The sequence below is a fragment of the Ovis canadensis genome, chromosome 1 (assembly GCF_042477335.2).
Source record: "Ovis canadensis isolate MfBH-ARS-UI-01 breed Bighorn chromosome 1, ARS-UI_OviCan_v2, whole genome shotgun sequence".
NCBI classification, from domain to species: Eukaryota; Metazoa; Chordata; class Mammalia; order Artiodactyla; family Bovidae; genus Ovis; species Ovis canadensis.
In genome coordinates this window covers 50,839,030-50,859,634 of record NC_091245.1, presented here as the reverse complement: position 1 = coordinate 50,859,634, position 20,605 = coordinate 50,839,030, and positions in this window count along the sequence as shown.

Sequence of the window (20,605 nt, the reverse complement as noted above, 5' to 3'; positions counted from 1 at the left end):
TCCATGATCCAGCCAATATTGGCAATTTGATCTCTGGTTCCTCTGCGTCTTTAATACTCAGCTTGTACATCTGGAAATTTTTGGTTCATGTACAACTGAAGCCTAGCTTGAAGGATTTTGAGTGTAACATTGTTGTCATGTGAAATGAGCACAATTTTAAAATAGTTTCAATATTCTTTGGCATTGCCCTTCTTTGGGATTGGGATAAACACTGAACTTTTCCAGTCCTGGGATTAACTCTGAACTTTTCTAGTCCTGGGGTAATAACTGACCATTTCCAGTCCTGTGGCCATTGCTGAGCTTTCCAAATTTGCTGACATATTGAGTGCAGCACTTTGACACATCATCTTTTAGGATTTTAAATAGCTCAGCTGGAATTCAGTCACCTCGTGTAGCTTGTTCACTGTAATGCTTCCTAATGTCCACTTGACTTCACACTCCAGGATGTCTAGCTCTAGGTGAGTGACCACACCATTATGGTTATCTGGGTCATTATGACATTTCTTATAGTTCTTCTATGTATTTTTGCCACCTCTCCTTAATCTCTTCTGCTTCTCCTAGGTCCTTACCATTTCTGGCCTTCATTGTGCCCTTCCTTGCATGAAATGTTCCCTTGATATGTTCAGTTTTCTTCAAGAGATCTCTAAGTTTTCCCATTCTATTGTTTTTCTTTATTTCTTTGCATTGTTCATTTAAGATTTTCTTTTCTCTTCTTGTTCTTCTCTATAACTCTGCATTCAGGTGGGTATGTCTTTCCCTTTTCCCCTTGTATTTTGCTTTTTTTTTCTTTTCTCAGCTATATGTAAAGACTTGCATTTCTTTTTCTTATGGATGGTTTTTGTCACTGGCTCTTGTACAATGTTAAGAACCTCCATTCATAGTTCTTCAGGCAATCTGTCTATCAGATCTATTTCCTTGAATCTATTCACCACCTCCACTGTATAATCATAAGGGATTTTATTTTGGTCATACCTGAATAGCCTAGTGGTTTCCCCTACTTTCTTCAGCTTAAGCCCAGATTTTGCAATAAGGAGTTCATGATCTGAGCCAGAGTCAGCTCTGGGTCTTTTTTTTGCTGACCGTGTAGAACTTCTTCATCTTTGAATGCCAAGAACATAATCAGCCTGATTTTGAAAGTGATCATCTGGTGATGTCCATGTGTAGAGGTCATCTCTTGTGTTGTTGGGAAAAGATGTTTTCTATGACCAGCATATTCTGTAGAAAAAACTCTGTTAGCCTTTGCCTTGCTTCATTCTGTACTCCAAGGCCAACTTGCCTGTTATTCTGGGTATCTCTTGACTTCCTACATTTGTATTCCAGTCCCCTGTAAGGAAAAGGAGAATCTTTTTTTGGTGTTAGTTCTAGAAGGTGTTTTAGGTCTTCGTAGAACCAGTCAGTTTTAGCGTCTTCAGCATTAGTTTGGGGCATAGACTTGGATTACTCTGATGTTGAATGGTTTTCCTTGAAAACGAAATGAAATCATTCTGTTGTTTTTGAGGTTGCACCAAAGTACTACATTTTGAACTCTTGTTGACTATGAGGGCTACTCCATTTCTTCTAAGGGATTCTTGCCCACAGTAGCAGATATTATGGTCATCTGAATTAAATTCGCTTATTCCTGTCCATTTTCATTCACTGATTCCTAAAATGTTGATGTTCACTCTTGCCATCTCCTGTCTGACCATGTCCAATTTACCTTGCTTCATGGACATAACATTCCAGGTCCCTATGCAATATTGTTCTTTATATCATTGGAGGTTTTTTTTTTTTTTTTTTTCACCACAAGACACATCCACAACTAAGCATCATTTTTGCTTTGGCCCAGTCACTTCATTCTTTCTGAGCTTTTGGTAATTGCCTTCCACTCTTCCCCAGTGGCTTCATTAGTGCCTCAGATAGTAAAGAATCTCCCTGCAATGCAGATTCAATCCCTGGGTTGGGAAAATACCTTGAAGAAGGGAATGGTTACCCACTCCAGTACTTTTGCCTAGAGAATTCCACGGACAGAGGAGCCTGGTAGGATACAGTCCATGGGATTACAAAGAGTCAGACATTACTGAGTGACTAACACTTTCTTTTTTCTCCAGTATTGTATTGGACACCTTCCAACCTGGGGGGGCTCATCCTCTGGTATCATATCTTTTTGTCTTTTCATTCTATCAGTGGAGTTCTCCAAGCAAGACTACATGAATGTATTCTCATTTCCTTCTCCAGTGAACCATGTTTTGTCAAAACTCTTCACTATGTCCTATCTGTCTTGTGTGGTGTGCATGGCATGGCTCATAGCTTCATTGAGTTATGCAAGTCCCTTCACCCAAGTCTGTGATTCATGATGGGAAATTCTTTCAATTATATGTATTCTGTTCCTTCTTCTGAAACACCACAGTACTTAAAATATCGTATTTCAATTATAAAAGCATTATCATGATTTAAAAATAAAAAATACAGTGAAACAAAATTAATAGCATTTAAAATATGCAACCTGTAGGTAATCACTGTTAAAATTTTGATGTTTTTCATTTCACATTGCCAGGCATATATGTGTCCTTCTCATCGATGTCTCTTCCATGCTTCCCACCCAACCCCTCCACCCCACTTTCTGAGTCATGCATGATTGTTAGCTGAGCTCTTCTTGTCTTTGACCACATACCTATCCCTGTGGTAACTAGGTCTAATATGAGCTGCTATCAGCACTACCCAAGACATCCAAGCATATCCTCCCTCTGACCAATGTTTATTATAATTCATGTATCATAAGTGGTGAATATACAGAGTCATTCAGCAGAATCTAATATAAATAGTCGCACTTGCACAGATTGGGAAAGAATTATCCCATTTTTATGCTTCTATAGATCCAGAGTTTGAACCAGGAGGCAGAAGTGGTAGCAGGACAATCTATGTTCCTACTTTAAGAAAGTGAAGTCTTTTCAGCTCCACTGGCAAAGTGGAGGCAAAGTACTGATAGACTAGAGAATTTTTTCTCAGTTTGGTGGGTATTTAACCTTGAAAAAACTGTATTGCAGCATCCTTATTATATTTGCAGACACTTCTCCCACTTTGTAGGCTTTTAAAAGAAAAAACAGATCTGTCAACCACAGTGGAGGGGGGTTTATATTTTAACTATGGCCTCATAAATACGTACAGAAATAAAGATTACAACTTCTACTCATACTGTTTCCATAGTTGTGTGAGGAACATATTTGTATAGTTTAATTAATATCTTTTTCTTCCTCTCCATTTTTCCAAGTCCTTATATGTATATTATTAATGTAATCATAATAGAACTAAAGAGGAAATGACGTTGCATAGTGATCCTGAGCTCAATGTAAGATATAGTAACTAATGAGATTTGAATTATTCCCTTTATGGAAGTAGATGCATTTTCTTTTTGTTGAATAAAAACATTTATGCTAGAATTGAGTCACTTTGGGGGATTGAGAAGTGTTAGAAGAAAGATGTAGCTGCGAATTTGTCAAGGTTTTTTATTTTTGTCTCTATACCATCTGAATGCCATTTCTGGGGAACATATCCTTTAGTTAGATCATATTTTGAGGTACAAACCCATGTCCCAACACAAAATTTAAAAGGATCAAATAATTTTCACCCCAACTTCTGCCAGTCATTTTATGTCCGTGCTATCACTTTTAATCCTAAGAGAGTAGTACAAAGACCATTAAGAAGTTAAAAACAGACCTATGGACATGGATGGAGGGGTGGAGGGAGAGAATGAGATGTATGGAGAGATTAGCATGAAAACTTAACAATACCATATGTAAAATAGAGGCCAATGGAAATTTGCTGTATGACTCAGGGAACTGAAACAGGAGCTCTGTATCAACCTAGAGGGGTGGGATGGAGAGTGAGACGGGAGGGAGTTTCAGGAGGCAAGGGACATGGGTGTACCTATGGCTGATTCTTGTTAATGTTTGTCAGAATACAACAAAATTCTGTAAAGCAATTATCCTTTAATTAAAAATAAAGTGGCAAAAAAAGAAGTCATTCACAGTGACATTAAGAGTTCAATAGTGGCAGCATCAAATTTCCAGCATTAGAAATCCCAAAGTTGATCATTTCTGTTGTATTGCCCAATCTGGATTCCTGCTACCTAGCCTCCCTTGGTTTTAGCCTATTTTGTGAGCTTTGTGCTCCTGTTGATTTGAGTTACCTAATATCCTTCCAGTGAGCACGTTTATTGTTTCACTAGCAATGTTCTCAGTTGCATGCAAGAACAAGAATCTCATACACTTAGTTTGTCTCAAGTGTAAATTATATCTTTTCTGAAACTGTAACAGTAGGGTTTTTGCCTTAATCATTTGTCAAAGATTATAATAACATAATTATTATATAGTGTATATATTCTATAATTATTATAAAATAATGAAGACTTTAAATGTAGTGGATACAATGCACCCGGAACAGTGCCAGGGCTGAGAGAAATGCTATAATAATGTTATTAATCATTGTATTAATTTATATTAATAAATTATTATTTTAATCATTTTCTATGCTGTAACTATTCAGCTTTTAGGGAAATTGGAAGGGGATGCATCAGAGGTTGATAATGAGAAGGCATATATTGAAAGTAAGTCATGGTACTTTGAGGCTACAATCCTGCAACACTCATCTTTCCTTGTACTATGGTCACTTGTCTTTTCGTATAACGTCTCTAGTTAGGGTATAAAATCCTTGGGGTCAGGAATATGTGTCATCATTTTTTTGTTCCCAGCTGTCTCTTCCAAAGTCCTGTACACTATAGGTGGTCCTCAGTGACCAATCATTAATGTTTTTCTCAACTGTGATTTAGTCAGTGCTCACTTCAATAACTAAGTGGAAAAACTTTTCTTAAAGCCTAGATCCAAATAAAAGAGCAGAAAAACTTCTTTTATATGTTTATTTTTATTATAAATGTGTATACTGAAATACACATATCAATTCTGTAAAATCAGATTTCCATTACCTTCTATGACACACTAGTGAAAAAACCTTTAAAAATATCATTAATGATCTTCTATGGCTAAATTAAATCAACATTTTTTAGTTCTTATTTTTCTGGAGTTTGTGGAAGCATCGGATAATGTTGATCTCTTTCTTCCTCTTTGCTGCATCTGCTCTCAAAATTCTCCATCTCTGATTCTCCAATGACATTATCTAATTCTTACTATTTCTTTTCTCAAATCTACCTTGGATATCATCCTAAAATGCAAATCCACTCTTTGGTTGTGTCTTTCACTTATAGGAGACATGGAGGATGGAGTCAAAAACCTTTTCATTTAGCTGAAAAAAAGAAAATCTTTAGTGATCTTGATAACCTCTATCTTTCCAGCTCTCTCCAGCCATCAGAACTCTCAATCCCAATGTTTCAGCTATTGGACTAGTCACAATTTTCAAATTCCTTTGTCTGAAGTTGCCTTATATTCTGGTCTGCTTGGAGAATTTCTTGATCACAGCAAAGTTGATTACATAATGTTCCACTCATTTGACTAGTCCAGTACAATCGCTCAGTTGTGTCCAGCTATTTGTGACCCCATGGACTGCAGCATGCCAGGCTTCCCTGTCCACCACCACTCCAGGAGCTTGCTCAAACTCATGTCTATTGAATCGCTCATGCCATCTAACCATCTCATCCTCTGTCATCCACTTCTCCTGCCTTAAATCTTTCCCAGCATCAGGGTCTTTTCAAATGAGTCAGTTCTTCGCATCAGATGGCCAAAGTATTGGAATTTCAGCTTCAGCATCAGTCTTTCCAATGAATATTCAGGAATATTTATTTTAGGATTGACTGGTTTGATCTCCTTGCAGTCCAAAGGACTCTCAAGAGTTTTTTCCAACACCACAGTTCAAAAATGTCAATTCCTTGGTGCTCAGCTTTCTTTATAGTCCAACTCTCATATCCATACATGACTTCTGGAAAAACCATAGCTTTAACTAGATGGACTTTTGTTGGCAAAGTAACATCTCTGCTTTTTAATATGCTGTCTAGGTTGGTCATAGTATTTGACTAGTATTGCATTTATTTTGGTTTCCCTAGTGCTAAAAAATGAAAATAGGATTTTTTAAAGAAATTTTCTGTGTATATTACTTAGTCCTTGGAATAGTTTCAAGACCAAATGGTTGCCTTTAATATATTTTGTTTTCATTAAAATATTTTTCATCAATGTAGGGAAAACAGATTGATGAATATATAGACTAATAAAATTGAGATAAGGACATTAAGTGCCACTAAAATTTCAAGAAGTAAACTCAGTTCTATCTTATTCTTTGAATTAACTATCTCAATTGTTCTGCTGATGAATCAAATTTTAGGTTAAAAGCCCCATTTTTAGTAATTCCAGAAACCTCCTACTCTCCCTTCTTTCCCACATTTAGAGGGGAAAAAACAAACTTGAAAACTGAAAACTGATCTTTTTTTTTTTTTTTTTTTTTAGAATTTTGCTTCTTCTAAAAATGTGGTTCTTTAGATAAAGAAGAAGAGTGATTATGGGAATTTAAATAAAGAATGAAGTACTTAATCATAGCTTTGGAAAGAGTTCCTAACATACTACCTGCATGGATAATTGTAACTATACTTTTCCTGGCATCCTCTCTCCTTTCCTGTTGCATTCTCCTTACTAGAATACAGATTGCAGTTAAGCTGTCTGCGAAAATGAGAGCCATGGTCATGCCACTACCCTCATGATACACGTAGTAAAGTACTTTGGAAAAGAGGAAAGCCTGCTCCTTATCCTACAGACATTGATTTTCTTCTGTTTGAAGGGCCAGGGAGTACTAACTCCAAGAAATCATCAGCACAGGGCTTTAATTGTTAAGGTAATTTGCCTCAGAGAACAATATGTGGCCTTAGCGATGAGCTGGGCCTTGTGAAAATGATTGACTTATGTGTCAGAAATCTGTAGACATTCGCCTTGCTTACCTGATACTGGCCTGTGGTAAAGGTCTCCGTTACAAACAAAGGTCTCTATTACAAAGTCATCTTAATACATGGAGGAAAAAACCCAACAGATCATAAAATAAATGCTCTTAAGTCTCTGAGTACATGTGTGTGTTTCCATTTGTATATAAATATGCAGGTGCCAGTTTATATGTGTAAATGAGCACTACTGAAAGTAACTGAAGCTAGGAAAAGCAGTAGTTTAAACACTCACCAAAGGAAACATTTCTTGGATTTAATTGCCTAAAGGGGAAATATATACATGATAATTTCCCAGATCATGAGGAGAAAAGGCTTTTTTATCTAGTTTACTTTAGGAGAGTGAGACAAATTCCTGATGTAAATGGAAACACAATGCCTAGTGCCAAGTAAGAGGTATCTTTTTATATAAGTTTACTTTTGGAGAGTGAGATAAACACCTGGTGAAAACAAAGATAGCACCTAGTGCTAGGTATGAAGTGTAATGTGAAAGACTGGGTAGGGCTGGAGCCAGGGTTTTGTCTGTCTGGAAATTTATTCAAATTGGGAGAATCCTTTTGACTCAGACAGTAAAGAATCTACCTGCAATGCAGGGGACCTGGATTCAATCCCTGGGTTGAGAAGATACCCTGGAGAAGGGCGCAGCAACCCACTCCAGTATGCTTACCTGTGCATTCTGTGGACAGAGGAGCCTTGGCAGGCTACAGTTCATGGGTTGCAAAGAATCAGGTACAACTGAGCAACTATTGCTTTTTTTTTTTTTTTAGAAAAATTATCCAAAATTATAAACATGAAATTAGACAAAGACGTTGGAAGGGACCTATAAAATGGCAGGTACAAAAACTTAAGTCCTATTGTACAGCCTGTACAGCCTGAAACCTAAAAATCTCTTAATGAGGTAGGAAAAAATTCTTGAGAAAATGAGACTGTCAGAGCTACCGAATCTTCTTTCATCTTCTCATAAATTGAGATGAACCAGGCAAGAAATGAATGTTGTGTTTCTAGTGTGCAGTACTTCTGAATTGATGTGCATGGTTTCTAGAATTAAAAAAATGTTTCAAATGTAATCTCTGTATTTCATATCAATGCTTCCTCTGTCATACTAAAATAATCTCTTCATGCTTATTGGGTTGAAACAGTCAAGCTAGGGTAACAGACCCTCCAGTCTCAGTGGCTTAGTTCTACTTAGTTCATTTCTCACTGATACTATGGGTCCAATGGGCCTAAGGAAAGTGTCACCATTTTATAGCTTCAGCATCTGTTACACATGGCTGCCAGGGCTGCTATGGCAAGGAAAGGGAGCATAGTGAAACGAAGATAGTCCAACAGCCCTTAAAAGTCTTGGCTCTAAAATGATATATATCACATCTGTTTATAGCTCTTTGTCCAGAAATTTTCGCATGGACTTGCCTAACACAACAGCATTGGGAAATGCTGGGGAGCAGATAAAATGTATTGGGTACATGTACAGCCATACTCACCTATACTATGGAGACTATTTGGGCATTCTTTTAGATCAATATTCCCAGGGAGAATTCATTTCTGATGTTTATACTTATCTGGAAACTTAAAATCTATGCCATTTATATAATTAATAATTAGCATAGTGATTGGTATAGACAGAGTCCTTAAAAATGTTTGGCAAATAATTGAGTGAATGAAGAAATTAATGAATACAGATTATTCACAGTGACTCTAATTCCTGAAAGAAGCAAAAAGCAAGCATATTTCTCTATAACATACATCAAGTCCTAATACTCTAACTTTGTGCTGCATACATCAAGTAAGTCCTAATACTCTAACTTTGTGCTGCTTCTCCTCTTCCCCTTCCTCTTGCCCATTCTTCTCCTTCCTCTTCCTCCTCGTCTTTCTTTTCTTCTTTTTTTTTTTAAATTTCTCTTTTCAAGTGACCTGATTGAAGCTTTTACTAAATAAAATTATTTGCAGTTCAAAAATCTTATATTCAGTCAAATGAGCCAGGTTTAGAAAATAATTTGAATAATTTGAACTCAGAATTCTTAATGTGTTTGATATATTTTCAACCAAAAAAAAAAAGACCTTGAGAAATTAAATGTCAGGAAAACCAAATTAGGCCCAGGGAGAATTTGACTGTCAACTATAGATCTACTTGTCACTTGCCTCAGAAGGAGCTGAGAAGGAAAACTGAAAAGATATGTGTTTCGTTTAAAGAGGGAAATTGTCTAAATTTAATGAATAAATTTTCATGATCGTTGGTTTGGGTGAAACTTTGGTAGAATCTTTCACTTCTTATGATTGTTATTTAAACATACTTTATCATTCTGTAGTTTTTCATTTTTAATAGCACTGATATCTTGTCTTTGTCATGCAATTTTACAACTTACTAATATTTAAAATGAATTTATTTCTACTAGATTGTATTTTGTATGGTGAGTTGAATAATATAGCTTATTGCATTATAGCACTATTTGAGTGATATTATTTTATCTTGTACTTTCCACTGGCTAATGTCTGGTACAGTCCTAAAATATCATGTGTGAGATTTTTTCCCCTGCATCTTCACTACTGCTTTCTGGAGAACTGTAAGATCCAGTAGAGTTCACCTGATTCTGCCTTTCCTTTCTCCTATAAATTACAGGCACTATCCTTTCTGTAAACTACTGAGTTTTCTTTGAAGAGACTGGCTTGCACACTTATTTTATGGTGTCTGAGTCCATCACCAGCAAAGAGCCTTGGGAAACTATTTTCACCAATGGACTTCATAGTCCCCAGTGTAGTTAATTTTACCCTTATGGTCAGAAAGAGTTAATGTTCTTTGCTATCAGGGTGTTAATATGTGTTTTTCCAAAATGGATATCCTTACAAGTCATTAAGAATTTATCTTCAGAAGTTTTCCTTTAGTTTTTTGTTTGTTTGTTTGTTTGTTTACTTCCAGAAACTTTAAAGTTATTTCATATACAACCATCACTTTTCAGATAGGGCATTTCAACCGGTTTGATTTTCTTAAATATTTTTGCCTTTTAAACAACTTGATGAGTTGCTTCATTAGTCTCTTGGTCTCCGTGCCTCTCCTCCATCTGGCATCACTAGCAGATGGAGACAGAATTGCTCAGATATAAAGGGACAGACTCCAACTGCAAATGCATTACAAAGATAGCAAACAAAGATACTTTGTGATTGCTGGATGGTAAAAAAAATTGGGTAAACTCCATCTATTATTTAATGTAAATTATTAAATATAGATTTTAATAATTTGTAATTATGGTATATAGAAGATAATTGTTTCCATAAATTGTTAACAGTGATTTGCACATTTATTCAACAAGTACTTGTTGAATACCTACTATGTACCATAAAAGCTTGGGAGAAAATAGAGGACAAAATAAGACAATTTTTGTTATCAAAAATATATAAATAATTGTTTTTAGGATTCCTTATATTTAAGGTTACACACAAGAAATATATAAGGTTTTCATAAATATGCTATGCCACTGTTCTTCTAACCCTCACACATAAAATCTTTTTCAAACCTTTACAACCTTTATCCAACTTTACTCAGTATGTATCAGAGTCAACACATAGCAATTGATCAATGAATTCAGTTGTCAAGAAACAAATCTTTCCTGAGCACCCACTATTTGCCGTATATTGTGTGTGACCTGTGATAAATGCAAAGAATAATAAGGAAATGCTTACTCTTTGCTCAAAGAATTAAAAAAATATATACTTGGCCAGAATAAAAATGCACATGAAATAGTAAATTACAATAAAAATGAACGTGATATATCCCAGTCGATTCATACAGAAATGTACACTGGGAATTCCCATTTGAAAGTTGGGAGGCACCTCAAGCCCATGACCAAATGTAGCCTCATCTCTTCCTCCATGACACCAGTACTGCTCTTCCCAGGGTCCCACCATCCAAGGCAGACCCCAAGACATCATTCTGGACCCAGCTTTTCCACTGATGCCTCTCTTTTCCTTGCATCTAGAAATCTATAGACCATTTCTGTTTAAAATCTATTTATTAAAGCAAAGTACATTTTGCCATCACTAGTTCAGACCCTCATCATCTTTGTCTTGGATATACTGCAACAAAGTCATTTAACTCCTCTCCTTCTAGCTTTTCTGTCTCTAAACCTCAGACATATTGATCTTTCCAAAGTAAAAATCTAGACCCACTTAGCTAAAACAAAACAAAACAAAACAATTAATACCTCGCCATTACTTTGAGATTAATATCTAAGCAATGTAGCACAGCACAGAAAACCCTTTAAGATCTAGTTCCTCCTTCTGCCTCAGCTCTCCACCAGTATTTATTAATTACACTATTTTCCAGTCACACACAGACACTCTGAAGACAGTGTCCCTTTTATTCCTGGTGTATTCCAACCCACACCACCTACTTGTTTTGAGAAAGAATCCACCTGCAATTCAGGAGACACTGGTTCAATTCCTGGGTGGGGAAGATCCACTGGAGAAGGGATTGGCCACCCACTTCAGTATTCTTGGACTTCCCTTGTGCCTCAGCTGGTAAAGAATCCGCCTGCAACTCAGCAGACCTGGATTTGATCCCTGGATTGGGAAGATCCCCTGGGAGAAGAGAAAGGCTACCCACTCCAGTATTCTGGCCTGGAGAATTCCATAGTCCATGGGGTCACAAAGAGTCAGACACAGCTGAGGGACTTTCGCTTTCATCCATATTCATAATTGAGAGATTGCATATGTATACCTTCCTTGGAAAGTTATCTTTCTCACTTTATTCTTCCTATTCCCATTCTGGGTCTAGAGTCTTTTCTATATGTGCATACGACTCTATAGAGGGTTGTGATTATTTTTCATCATATAGTGATGTATTTGTCCATTGGCTTTCTTCCCTTAGGCTGTAATGTTCTTGAGTTTGAGACCTGTCCTCTCATCATTTTCTCATCAGCAACCCACACAATGCCTGAAATCTAATGAGCACTTGGTAAATATTTGTTGAGCTGAGTCAGTAAGTATCCTGGACATTCAGAAGAGTGAGCAGTTACCTTAGATATAATGACTTACTCCTGGAAATAAGTAGGAGATCAGTCCTGAATGTTCATTGGAAGGCCTGAGGTGAAGCTGAAACTCCAACACTTTGGCCACTTGATATGAAGAGCTGACTCATTTGAAAAGACCCTGATGCTGGGAAAGATTGAAGGCAGGAGAAGGGGATGACAGAGGATGAGATGGTTGGATGGCATCACTGACTCAATGGACATGAGCTTGAGTAAACTCCAGGAGTTTGTGATGGACAGGGAGTCCTGGCATGCTGTAGTCCATGGAGTCACAAAGAGTTGGACATGACTGAGCTACTGAACTGAATTGAAATGAACTGGAAATAAGACCAGATAAAATGCAAAAGACCCAGCAGACATTGTCTGTCAGGCATAGAAGCTGCTCAATTAATGCTAATTCCCTTTCCCTAGAATTATCTATTAAAAATTGATTGCAATTCATTCTACATGAATGAAGATGGAAAAGAGGAATTTTATAAATTAGTGACTGTATCAGTCAGCTTCAAAAGGTATTTTTGGGAGTAGAGGGAATTTAGAGAGTAAAGAATATATGAGGAGGTGAGGAAAGGAAGGCCTGAAAATGGAGCTGGAGGATTGCCTGTGTGCTAAATTACTTCAGTCATGACTGACTCTTTGTGACCCCAGAGGAGCTGCCAGGCTCCTCTGTCCATGGACTTCTCCAGGCAAAAATACTGAAGTGGGTTGCCATGCCCTCCTCAAGTGGATCTTCCCAATCCAGTGATCAAACCTACATCTCTTAGGACTCCTGCATTGACAGGCAGGTTCTTTACTACTAGTGCCACCTGGGATTAGACAGCTAGTCACTGACTATAGCCAGAAGCATGGCTGGAGAGGCTTGGGCCCACACAGAAGTTCAAGAAGATGCAGTGCCTTGTGCCTTGTGGTGGTGCTGGTGTCATCTAGTGGGTTCAGCACAGGAAGAACGTGCAAAGGAAATGGGAGGAGATAATGAAACATTAGCTGAGATCAGAGAGTAAAGCAGGGAAAAATTGTTGAGAAAATTAGATTGGCCAGGTAAAGAAGCCTGAGAGGCTGTGGGGGAAACGGGGAAAGTTTGGAGTTAGAATAACATGTTATCAATCCAGACTTTCCCATTATTAGCTATATGATCTGTCTAAATACTTAATTTCTCCAAGTCTCAGTAACCTAATACGGAAAATGGGGATAAACATTGTAGGCAAAGTTGTCATGAGGATTAAGTGAAATGATATATGAAAAACTCCTGGGCTTGGCACTTATTAGACACTGTAAAATTTAACTACCACGGTATCTTTGTAGATCCTTAGGTCTTTCATGGGCATTTTGATATCTGTTGTTCTTAATAGTATTAGCAGTGGAATCCCGATGAACTTTCAGCAAAGAATTGGAGACATTCATCTATGACACTTGAGCTGGTACTTGAAATATTGCTCTTTAAATATCTGTAATGTGTTTTTCTAGTGTATCTTACATTTCCAAGAGAGTATATTAAATGAATTTCATTAGATTACATCATCATTGAGGGCAGAAGCTAAGGGTCCATCTACTTATAACTTTCCATAGTACTTACTGCAATCTGGTATCCTGTGCAGAGTTGACAGCTGATGAATGTTGTGAACAGCAACAACTGTATCAATTCCTGCCTCATACTACCTATAAGCTTCCCAAACTTGAAATGAGAAAAAAAAAAAAGCAGAGGGAAAGAAAAAAACATCTTATGTGTTGAAATGAATTGACCAACTTTGCAAAGTAGCTAAAACAGATGAACAATATGAAATAAATTTTGTATAAATTCAAATGTGAAAAGGCAACACTAGAATAAACATAAAATAACTTGTATTGTTTGATTTTAACCTTAGCTGAATGGCTACAATAGAAATTATCACAAGAACATTTTTGAGATGACCTCGTACTTGAAGTTATAAAAGTATCCATGGAAATTTTCATTTTCAGAAGGTCACAGTAGTACATTTTTCATACAGTTAAAAAATCAACAATCTTATTGTTAAAAGTAAATCTGCAAGACTTAGATAATGATCTGTTTTCTGGTCAATTGTTTTCTCTCCATTGTGTGCAAAACTAGATCATTCAGAGGGCTCTCATTTGTCTTGAGCTTTGTGGCATAATTGGCCAAATACCCACAGAGGCGTTAGCCCAGAATTCCAATTGATTTCCAAATGAAAATGTGTAGGCATATTTAAAACAGAAACCAACAGCACAGTGATATATAGGTTTAATTTTTTTCTCGATTTTAATGATGTGAAAAATTCTTCTAGGAACAAAGAATTGATTGTGTGAACATTGTGTAAAAATAGAGCAAGAAGATAATTGGACTCTGGAGCAATTAAAATCAGATTAGTCACTAGTACAGTGTACTGTATCATCCTTACAATATCTTTTTGTTCCTTTATTAAGTGAGTAAATATGGGCACATATCAGTGATCCTTCTTGGTCATTTCTGTTATCTTGAGTTGCAGTTAACTTACTTTAACCCTGGCATATCTTTATTGAACCAGTAAGCTAGTAGCTCTTACAGATTTTATTTACCCTTTTAGGTGATAGGACTATCTATTAACATATTAGAGTCAAGACAATAGAGAAGGAATAGATTTACTTTCTGAGAAAGCAACAAAGAGGAGATACAACATGAGGATATTAATAAATGTCCACTGACAGATGAATAGGTAAAACAAAACAACCAAAAAAATAAAAAAAGAAAACTTAAAAAATACTTTTTAATCTAACTCTAAAATTTTTGGCTACTTTAAAAGTCATTTTTAAATTAAAATCAAATCAGCTTTCATGGGATCTGTTCAGCAGAGCATGTGGCACAGGCCCAGGGCAGCAGTGAGATTCTCTGTTGCTATAAGGAATATGACATGGTATGCAGTGAACATTCCTCTTCAGCAGACCTCTTTCCTCCCTTTATCTCTGAACTTTGCAACTCAGAGTTCAATTAAAAGTGAAATTTTGTTTTTTGTTTCATTTTAAATATTAATCACCATTAACAGTGGAAGAATAAAAGCATGATAGATAAGATTATGGGTTCAATCCTGGGTTGACTATTGGCTGAGAATATCCTCCAGCACTTTCAGATTACACATATAAGTGGTATCATTGGTCTTTGTCTGACTTACTTCACTCAGAATGATAATCTCTATGTTGCTGCAAATAGCATTATTTCATTCTTTCTTTATGACTAAGATTTTAAATCCAGAGCTGGAGCTTCATGTACCCAAGTTATCAGCCTATGGTCCACTACAAAGTTCAGCTCTAGAGGCTCCTTGGGACTATTGTTTTCACACTGTTGTAGGATCTGGTCCTAGAAGATGTGTTGAGAGGACTTTTTCTCAGGCAAGATACAAATGCATGCAGAATGCAAGCTGTTCATTCAGGCTTTGCTGTCCTTTCTTGGCCCTGGGAGTACATTTAGAGGTATACCTTCTACTATTGTTATTCAGAAAAAAAAGGTGTGGTACTTTACACACAGCTTATACTCAATAACGTTTTGTTAAATGGAATTACCTCTGGTGACCTTTAAATGTTACTTCCTTAGAGGATAATTCCCTCTCAGACTCAGTCAAGTCCTTGTTTTCTGTTATCATAGCACCCTTTATTTCCTCATAGACTTTGTATAGCATTAATTAATTGATTAATTAATTGTTATCACTTAATATATATTCTTCTGAAGATTCAGGCAGTTACTGTACCTGTCTTACTGACCGCTGTTCCTACACTTGTTGCACTCAAGATATTTTATAAATCAGTGAAAAATGCTTAGTTACTGCCTCATTCTGCAATTACAGAAACTAAATTTTATTCCTCTGTCCTATGCAGCCTGTTCACTTACTCCATTTATATCTCATAATATGTTAAGTCTCTGTGTATGTATAGTGCGTGCATGCTAAATCACTTCTATATAGTGTCCAGCTCTTTGTGACCCCATAGACTGTAGCCCACCAGGCTCCTCTAGCCATGGGATTCTCCAGGCAAGAATACTGGAGTGGGTAGCCATTCACTTCTCCAGGGAATCTTCCCAATCCATGGACTGAACCCATGTCACTTATATCTACGTGCATTGGCAGGTGGATTCTTTACCACTAGTGCTACCTGGGACACCCATGTATGTATTACTTACACCCGATAGGGCAAACTTCGGCCTGCATTTTATTCAATCCAATTATCCCCTCTTCCACTGCTTTAAAAGAGTGTTTTGAGAGTTAATAATGTAATTACCATATTTTTCAGATTCCTCTTTTCTTTCTTTCCTCTTTTGCAACTCACCTTTTGGTCATTTCCCTGATAATTAATCCTTTAATTTGAATTTGCTTTATGAAATATGTTATTTGCGGTTTAGGCAAGGAAGTGATTTGTAGATATAGCTATCTTTGCTATTTTCTATACTCTGCTCTCTTAGATAATCAAAAACTGAGTGTACATCACGACTTTTCTTAGATTAAATTAAAAAGCTATAAATGCAACCTTAAGAGATATTTGATTCCTTTAGTTAGATCAATATTTTTATGGCTGTTATTGTTCTATCTCTATATTAGAAACCAAAATCTAAGAAACTTTTTGAGAGGAAAAATAATTAGCTTTAGTAGTGTATAAAGTGGTATAGTAGATAATGTTACTTAGAATTCTATTGAATTTTTCATATAGTTTAATCACAGAATAAAAAGTATTTTACTAATTATGTTACCTTAAATAAAATCTGCTTTCATCCATCCTTCTTAAAATAGAAGAACAAGTTTCTCTCTGTTTTCTGTGGAGAATCAAATGGAGAAATATATTCCTTTAAAAAGCTGAGTTGCTCTAAACAGGAGTTTCTTTATCTTTGTTATCTTTCTACATGGTACAAAAAATTGGCTTGTCCCTAAGCAATCATGTTGTAATTAGTCAATAATGACAGTAAACAAGAGTCCTACTCTCACTCCAATATTTCATTCCTCCAACAAAATGATTTGCAGAGTTAGTTTAATGGATTGCTGTCACCAGATTAATGGCCTCTCTTTGAAACTGTGTCAACCTCTTGACTGGACATGCTTTTGATAGGTGTCCCAGCATATAGTTATAAGAAACAACCTATTAGCTTGTAACAAAGTTGTAGTTTTCTGAAGCATTCAAAATGTGTACTTTGTTTGCACTAATACACCAAATTATCATATGTGTGCTTCTTTATTTTACAAAAAAAAAAAAAAAAAAAAGAAATGCAAGCTTTTTCTTTCTTTTCGGTCTTGGAAGGTGACTGTACTTTGTGCAAAGTACTACACAGAGCTATGCATGATTCCAGTTTTGCAAGGTGGAGGATGAAATCCTTTAAAGTATAGTATTTTTCTCTCCCTGTAAAAAAAAATTTACATTTTTCTTTCTGAATGGCAGGTGTTTGTGTCTGTGTGAATTAAACTTGATTTGCAAAACAAAAGAGCTCTATTTTATGAACAAAAGCTTTACTTCTCTAGTCTTTTTTTTTAATATCTCCAAATGCCTATTTTCTTTAAAAATCTCTTACATGTTAAGCTCTTCAGTATTCTGAAGCAAAGCACTGGAGGATTTCTTGTGCTGGGATGGCTTACTCTGTAAGAGAGACATATGTTTTAGCCATGTATCTTGGCATGCAAATTGTTCAAGTCTGGCCACCTTAAAGCAAACTACCTTGGGGAATATAAAATCCTTTGGGGAAATGAAGTACTTTTCATCTTAGGGGACTGGAATGCAAAACTGGAAGTCAAGAGATACCTGGAGTAACAGGCAAATTTGGCCTTGGAGTACAAAATGAAGCAGGGCAAAGACTAACAGAGTTTTGCTAAGAGAAATCAGTAGTCCTAGCAAACACCCTCTTCCAACAAGACAAGAGAAGACTCTACGCATGGACATCACCAGATGGTCTATACCAAAACCAGATTGATTATATTCCTTGTAGCCGAAGATGGAGAAGCTCTATAGTCAGCAAAAACAAGACCAGGAGCTGACTGTGGCTCAGATCATGAACTGCCAAACTCAGACTTAAATTGAAGAAAGTAGGGAAAACCACTAGACCATTCAGGTATGACCTAAATCAGATCCCTTACAATAATACAGTGGAAGTGACAAACAGATTCAAGAGATTAGATCTTATAGACAGAGTGTTAGAAGAACTATGAACAGAGATTCATGACATTGTACAGAGGCAGTATTCAAGACCATCCCAAGAAAAAAAAAGGCAAAACAGTTGTCTGAGGAGGCCTTACAAATAGATATGAAAAGAAGAGATGCTAAAGACAAAGAAGAAAAGGAAAGATATACCCATTTGAATGCAGAATTTCAAAGAATAGTAGAGAGATAAGAAACCCTTCTCAGTGATCAGTGCAAAGAGATAGAGGAAAACAATAGAGTGGGAAAGACTAGAGATCTCTTCAAGAAAATTAGAGACACCAAGGGAACATTTCATGCAAAGATGGGCTCAATAAAGGACAGAAACAGTATGGACCTAACAGAAGCAAAAGATACTAAGAAGAGGTGGCAAGAATACACAGAAGAACTATACAAAAAAGATCTTACCCAGATAATCACGATGGCGTGATCACTCACCTAGAGCCATCCATACTAGAATACCAAGTCAGGTGGGCCATAGGAAGCATTACTACGAACAAAGCTAGTGGAGGAGATGGAATTCCAGCTGAACTATTTCAAACCCTAAAAGATGATGCTGTTTAAGTGCTGCACTCAGTAAGTCAGCAAGTTTGGAAAACTCAGCAATGGCCACAGGATTGAAAAATGTCCGTTTTCATTCTACTCCCAAAGAAAGGCAATGCCAAAGAATGTTCAAACTACAGCACAATTGCACTCATCTCAGGCTAGCAAAGTAATGCTCAAAATTATCCAAGCCTGACTTCAACAGTTTGTGAATCATGAACTTCCATATGTTCAAGCTGGATTTAGAAAAAGAGGAGGAACCAGAGATCAAATTGCCAACATCCATTGGATCATAGAAAAAACAAGAGAATTCCAGAAAAATATCTACTTCTGCTTTACTGATTACAACAAAGCCTTTGACTGTGTAGATCACAACAAACTGGAAAATTCTTAAAGAGATGGGAATACCATACAACCTTACCTGCCTCTTGAGAAATCTGTATGCAAGTCAAGAAGTAACAGTTAGAAATGGACATGGAAGAACAGACTGGTTCCAAATTGGAAAGGAGTATGTCAAGGCTGTATATTGTCAATCTGCTTATTTAACTTACATGCAGAGTACATCATGAGAAATCCTGAGCTGGATGAATCACAAGCTGGAATCAAGATTGCCATCAGAAATATCAATTATCTCAGATACACAGATGACACCACTCTTATGGCAGAAAGTGAAGAACTAAAGAGCCTCTTGATGAAAGTGAAAGAGGAAAGTGAAAAAGCTGGCTTAAAGCTCAACATTCTAAAAACGGAGATCATGGCATCTGGTCCCATCACTTCATGGCAAATAAATGGGGAAACAATGGAAACGTGTCAGACTTTATTTTTGGGGGCTCCAAAATTGCTGCAGATGGTGACTGCAGCCATGAAATTAGAAGACGCTTGCTGCTTGGAAGAAAAGCTATGAGCAACCTAGACAGCATATTAAAAAGCAGAGACACTACTTTGTCAACAAAGGTCTGACTAGTCAAAGGTATGGTTTTTCCAATAGTCATGTATGGATGTCAGAGTTGGGCTATAAAGCAAGCTGAGTGCTGAAGAACTGATGCTTCTGAACTGTGGTGGTGGAGTAGACTCCTGAAAGTCCCTTGGACTGCAAGGAGATCCAACCAGTCAATCCTACAGGAAATTAATCCTGAATATTCATTGGAAGGACTGATGCTGAAGCTGAAACTGCAATACTTTGACCACCTGATGCTAAGAACTGACTCATTGGAAAAGACCCTGATGTTGGAAAGATTGAAGGCAAGAAAAGAAGGCGACAAGAGAGGATGAGATGGTTGGATGGCATCACCAACTCGATGGACATGAGTTGAGCAAGCTCCAGGAGTTGGTGATTGACAGGGAAGCCTGGCATGCTGCAGTCCATGGAGTTGCAAATAGCCAGACAAGACTGAGTGACTGAACTGAACTGAATTTTGGGAACATCAGCAACTAACTCTGTGAGTCCATCATGAATTTATCTTATATAGAATATTACTACTTTGTGTCTGTTAACTTTAGAGCAATATTCCAGTATATTTAGATTAGTGAAATTTATTCTCCAAAAATGAGTTTGCTAGCAGAAAAAAGTACTGGCAGGAAGCAACACTTATCTTTTTTTCTGAATAATTTTGTGCTTTACTAATTCACCCATTTAGGAAAAGTTTCCTGAATACTTACTATGGGAATGTACTGATAGGTGTTAGAATAGTGAACAAGTTAAGATACGATGCTAGCCCTCACAAAATTTAGAGAGGAGCTAAGTGATAAGTTCTACAACAAGGTTAAGTACTGAGTTTTCTGGTCATATGTGATGGCAGAGGAGGACAGCATGTGATCCAGCATTTAGAAATTCAGGGAAGTTTTATGCAAGAATCAAGGTCTCAGCTGAGTTAGTCACATGAAGAGATGATGTAGAAAGTGTATTGCAAGTGGAAACAAAAGCAAGAGCAATGACCTGAAGGACAAAAGTTGCAGAGTGAATTCAAATAATTGAAATTCATTAAAAAAAAAAAAAAGCCTA